Here is a 6,542-nt window from a genome sequence, read left to right on the forward strand (position 1 = left end):
ATGAAACTTCTTTCCAAATCCCTTAGCTTCCCCTCTCTAAGCTTCTTCTATTCTACAAACCCTGCGAGGTATCTGAACTCCTCGGAGCTGGCCTTTGCTCAACAATTTAATTGCCTCGCCTTAGGCAGCTGTCATCATCCTAACCTCCGGTATTCCAACCCTAAACCTCTCCATGGGAGTTGCTATTCCTAAATTCAGTGTGGTTTGTTTGGTGAACGGGAGTATTTATTAGCAACACTGTGTCAGTGAGTTGGAGGTGAGGCAGGGTGGATGACTCATAGCAACTGTCCATCGTACACCAAGTGGAGTCAATTTACACAGCAAAAACAAATCTCTGGTGCCAGTGAGGATACAAACCACAGCAATCTCTCCCAATAAAAACAAGGCAATTTCTCAGAAAGTGCAATGACTGAAGGGTAGTCACATAAAAATAATGCATATAAGATGCATCTTAGTCTCTCGCATTAACTTGGCTAACGTGCTCATTGCTGAATCATTAACACTCAACTGTTCTGTACATGACAACTGTGGGGCATTGTGGACACAGTTCAGCACATCTCCTCCATGGACTCTGTCTATACTTCTCACTGCCTCAGTAAAACAGCCAGCCTGATCAAATATCTCCCCCCACCCCCAGATTTGGTCAGAAAATACAAAAGCCTGAATACACAAAGCACAAGGCTGAAAGACAGTTTCACTCCCACTGTTATAAAACTATGAGATGTTTCCCTGCTACAATAAGATGCACCCCTCAGACCCAGGTTAATTTATTTTATAAATTTGGTGCATTGAAACATGCAGTGAAATGTACTGTGTGTATTAATAACCAAGTAAGCACGTGGTAGGAGCAGCCCACAATTTTTGCCAACAGAGCTTGCCCACACTGCTTGGCAGAACACAATGAATCAGAACAACAGGAGAATAAGACCTTCCCTCCCTCCCACAATCCTCCAACCCCAGGACAGGCCTCCCAATCTACCTTGTTGTGACATTGTCCTTCCAGTTTAACATAGAACATAGAACAGTACAGCCCTTCGGCCCACAATGTTGTGCCGACCCTCAAACCCTGCCTCTCATATAAAACCCCACCTTAAATTCCTCCATATACCTGTCTAGTAGTCTCTTAAACTTCAAGTCAAGTCACTTTTATTGTCATTTCACCCATAACTGCTGGTACAGTACATAGTAAAAATGAGACAATGTTTTTCAGGACCATGGTGTTACATGACACAGTACAAAAACCAGACTGAACTATGTAAAAAACAACACAGAGAAAAAAAAAACACACAATGACTACACTAGACTACAGACCTACACAGGACTATATAAAGTGCACAAAACAGTGCAGGCATTACAATAAATAATAAACAGGACAATAGGGCAAGGTGACAGTCCAGGCTTTGGGTATTGAGGAGTCTGATAGCTTGGGGGAAGAAACTGTTACATAGTCTGGTCATGAGAGCCCGAATGCTTCAGAGCCTCTTCCCAGATAGCAGGAGGGAGAAGAGATTGTATGAGGGGTGCATGGGGTCCTTCATAATGCTGTTTCCTTTGCGGATGCAGCGTGTAGTGTAAATGTCCGTGATGACGGGAAGAGAGACCCCGATGATCTTCTTAGCTGACCTCACTATCCGCTGCAGGGTCTTGCCATCGGAGATGGTGAAATTTCCAAACCAGGCAGTGATGCAGCTGCTCAGGACGCTCTCAATACAACCCCTGTAGAATGTGATGAGGATGCGGGGTGCGAGATGGACTTTCCTCAGCCTTCGCAGAAAGTAGAGACACTGCTGGGTTTTCTTTGCTATGGAGTTGGTGTTGAGGGACCAGGTGAGATTCTCCACTAGGTGAACACCAAGAAATTTGGTGCTCTTTATGATCTCTACTGAGGAGCCGTCGATGTTCAGGGGGGAGTGGTCGCTCTGTGCCCTCCTGAAGTCAACAACCATCTCTTCTGTTTTGTTCACATTAAGAGACAGGTGGTTGGCTCTGCACAAGTCCGTTAGCTGCTACATCTCCTCTCTGTAAGCTGACTTGTCATTCTTGCTGATGAGACCCACCACGGTCATGTCATCGGCGAACTTGATGATGTGGTTTGAGCTGTGTGTTGCAGCACAGTCGTGGGTCAGCAGAGTGAACAGCAGTGGACTGAGCACACAGCCCTGGGGGGGCCCCTGTGCTCAGTGTGATAGTGTTGGAGATGCTGCTCCCAATCTGGACTGACTGAGGTCTCCCAGTCAGGAAGTCTAGGATCCAGTTGCAGAAGGAGGTGCTCAGGCTCAATAGGCTCAGCTTTCCAATCAGTTTCTGAAGGATGATTGTGTTGAATGCTGAACTGAAGTCTATGGACAGCATCCAAATGTATGTGTCTTATTTGTCCAGGTGGGTTAGGGCCAGGTGGAGGGTGATGGCAATGGCGTCATCTGTTGAGCGGTTGGGACGGTACGCAAACTGCAGGGGGTCCGGTGAGGGGGGCAGCAGGGTCTTGATATGCCTCAAGACGAGCCTTTTGAAACACTTCATGATGATGAATGTAAGTGCAAAAGGACGGTGGTCATTTAGGCAGGACACTGAAGACTTCTTTGGCACGGGGACGATGGTGGCGGCCTTGAAGCACGTTGGAACGGTGGCGCTGCTCAGGGAGATGTTGAAGATGTCAGTGAGAACATCTGCTAGCTGGTCTGCACATCCTCTGAGCACTCTACCAGGGATGTTGTCTGGTCCAGCAGCCTTCCGTGGGTTGACCCTGCACAGGGTTCTTCTCACATCGGCCACGGAGAGACACAGCACCTGGTCATTCGTAGGAGGGGTGGACTTCCTTGCCGCCACGTCATTTTCCGCCTCAAACCGGGCGTAGAAGTTATTCAGCGTCATTTGGGAAGGAGGCATCACCCGCACAGTCAGGTGATGTTGTCCTGTAATTGGTGATGTCCTGGATGCCCCTCCACATGCGCCGCGTGTCACCACTGTCCTGGAAGTGGCTGTGGATTAGCTGGGCATGTGCACGCTTTGCCCCTCTGATGGCTCTGGACAGTTTGGCCCTTGCTGTTGTTGGAGCTGCCTTGTCGCCTGCTCTGAAGGCAGAGTCGTGGGTCCTCAGCAGCGCACACACCTCCGCGGTCATCCATGGCTTCACTAGTGTATCCGCCTCCACCACTGCCTCAGGCAGGGCATTCCATGCACCAACCACTCTCTGAGTGAAAAACCTTCCTCTAATATTCCCCTTGAACTTCCCTCCCCTTACCTTAAAGCCATGTCCTCTTGTACCCATGTCCCCGGTGGTGCCCTGGGGAAGAGGCGCTGGCTATCTACTCTATTACCAATTTACCAGTACTACACTTTCTTTGTACTATACTCTGCACTCTGGTATTGTTTTACCTTGTGCTATCTCAATGCACTGCTCTAAAGAATGATCTAAATGAAAAACAAGTGTTCTTCTGTATTTTGGTACGTTGACAATAATAAGCTCATTTACTAATTAAATTTACCAATTCATAATACATTTTCTAAAATGTTTTGTGATTTTTTTTGGAAACTAAGCATGTTCCCAATTTAAAATAACAAGGGCGGGGCTTTTCTGCAATAACAGCCACAGCGCCACCACTGTACTCACCGAACGCCCACACCTTCTCCAGACACGATTGGTTGATGACGAGATCATGAGGATTCAGTCTAGAGTGTAATTGGGCCACTTTTGTCCATTTACCTGCTGCATTCGTGAGGCAATGCTCGCATCCAGCAGAGGGCAGTGTCAGTGCTGACTGCAAAGCTAGCGCCCTGACGCGTAGTTAAACAGTAACAGTTCGACTCATCATCGTTTCTTTAACTTTAAAAAAAAGACGTACCTTATTCTCTTTTTGCCTTATCTTGTTGCTGAGTCTCTAAAATAATTTTCTGTCACGTTTTGAACCTAACTGACATTGTTTTTTTAATGAGAACACCCACTCCAGAATTTGCAAATTTAACGTCATTTATGGTATGTGACCATCTCACAAGCTGTTACTAACAGCTTTATTTCTCAGTGGTATTTTTGTATCATGGTATTAGCAGTGCGTGCCCACAGCTACCGGTCATCACACAACATTGATTGATCCATTCCGGTGACTTTGCAGTTTATATTTGGCACTGAGAATGCGTTAAGTGGAATAATAATGTGAAATACTTTGTTGGGCCGTATTTGACCATATCCAGGCGGTTGTTAGCTGGGTTCTCTAGAATGGTGACCACTTCAGTGCTTTGTCTGAAATACCTTTCAGCCCGTGTTGGTGTCAGTGATACCTTACATTTCTGACGTCGAGCTTTCAGTTTTCAAGGGAATATATTTTTAATTGCCCCCACCTTAAAAGTGGAGATTTTCGCTGCAAGATCAATAATTCTCCCAACTACCTTTTAGGAGGGAACAGGTCGAACTTCTTTTCCCCCAGTTCTGTTGACATCCACGATTGAAAAAGAAAGCACTAACTAAATTCTGGTTAGTTGTGTGCTGGTCCTGCAGCAGAACCGTTCGTGTTAAGTTTCAGCACCGGGTTGGCGGAGGCAACCCAGCGCTGAAATAAAATAGCTGAAAGAATCCTTGAATGAAGGCAGATGATACTGGAAACGTTACAGACCGACTAGACCCTGTTCAGCTTCATGCAATGGCCGCCCAGAGCTTCAACCCTTCTCTTCAAATACGAATAGTCGTGTCACGCATTTCCTTCGATTTCCGATTTTTCTTGCAACTTAACAGCGTGTGCTGGGCACTTGTCCAATGCCTGGGCAGTAACTCCCTGCCCTATTAATCAGTTTATGCCAGAGAACATGCTCTGAAGCAGTTAAGATTGTTCATTGACTCTCATGATGCAAACTATTTTTTTTATTTCAAGCATTAACCTTACTTATAATAAAGAAAAGCATACAAAAGTACGCACTGCAAAACTCTTTATGTGAGTTCGTGTCCTTTAGTCAACGCGTTCACTATTGCTGATTCTTTAGCTTGTAATGTTAGCACCATTGCAACTTATGACCCCCGGACCCGGAGTGACACCCCTCCGTTGTTTGAGAGGGACCCCCGGTCGACGGAACTATTGTTTTAAAGAAAGCGTACCATTTCAGCAGCTGCGTTGTCAGACTGCCCTGGCTAGGGTGAGCGCTCGGAGACCCTTTTCTTCGAGTTAGACTGAGGAGCTATTGGAATCAGTAACGTTAGCCTCTCTAATTTCTGATTAATTAGTCTTCATTTTGTCGCTCTTTCTGTCGTTAGATATGAGCGCCTTCTGCTGAAGATGAGTCAAACAGGTGTGGTCGACAGAATCAGAATGTAGTCCTCACTCAGGACCATGGAAATCAATGGCTATTTACCAGAAATCTGAAAGGGTCAAAGTCGAGTTCATTGTCCTATGTAGAAGTATTTGTGTGTACAGGTGCAATGTGAAATGTACTTACAGAAGTATCACGCACGTAGAATCAGTTACACAACATCAAGAAAAAAACAAAAATTAATAAAAAAAATACAAGAAAAACGCAATCAAAACGTTAAAAAAATATACAAAATGCGTGTGGTGCAAGTGGCCAAAGTGCTGATAGGGTCTCGGCCCGATACCCTGCCTGGCCTGCTGAGTTCCTCTTGTATGCTGTGTGTGCTGTATGGTTTTGCTACACCGAGGTAGTGATTCTGATTGTCAGGTCGGTTCAAGAAGCGAATGGGTGGAGGGAAGTAGCTCTTCTTGAACCAGCTTCTGCACGTCCTGCCCAATGGTAGCTGTGAAAAGATATCATGGCCCAGTCAGTCCGGCAAATCCGACTACTTCAGCTCAATTGCGAAACCGGAGCGTCGGTCAAGTGTGGATCAGAGCCTTGAACCGGTTTATAACGAAGTCATTTTAGAGGCAAATATGTTAGGTAGGTCAAGTGGAGAGGTAACGTTGCCATTTAAATAACAAATATAAAACTGGTTAAGTGTAAAGTCAGACTAAGGCTGTCAATTCTTGGCTAGCATTCTTCTTTTGGAGTTTTGTGAAATGTCCTGGGAAAACTGGCAGAGCATAAATCTGATGGCAGATCAGTTAAATAGTAAATACAGGAAATCGCCACAAAGCAGCATTGTACCTTTCTAAGCGTCCCGCAATGGATTTAGAACAAACTGAGAAGATTAGTGCAGTGTAACTTCGACCTCCGCGATGTCAGCTCTTTCCTACTTGAGTGCAGACTTTAATGGCACTCGGAATGCATCTTGTGCTGAAGTGGATATATCTCATTGAATACTACGAATTGGTCCTGATATGCTCTCTCCAATCGGAGTTTTAGCTACCCTCTCTGTCGGCGCCTTAGCGGTGTTCATGGAAACACTGGTTACTCCACAACAAAGAGTCTTTGCATTGTTTTTTTGGTCATAAATAAATTCAAAGGACGAAATATTTCCCATTTTAAAACAAATCTGACGTTCATTTCGATTAATGAAATAAACATTATAGAGATGTTTCTATTCGATGCTTACGGGAAATCATTAGGTACTCATGAAAGATGATGTTTAAAGACTTCTTCCTATCTTTATTTGGTGTGTGAGG

The sequence above is a fragment of the Hemitrygon akajei genome, chromosome 13 (genome assembly GCF_048418815.1).
Source record: "Hemitrygon akajei chromosome 13, sHemAka1.3, whole genome shotgun sequence".
NCBI lineage: Eukaryota > Metazoa > Chordata > Chondrichthyes > Myliobatiformes > Dasyatidae > Hemitrygon > Hemitrygon akajei.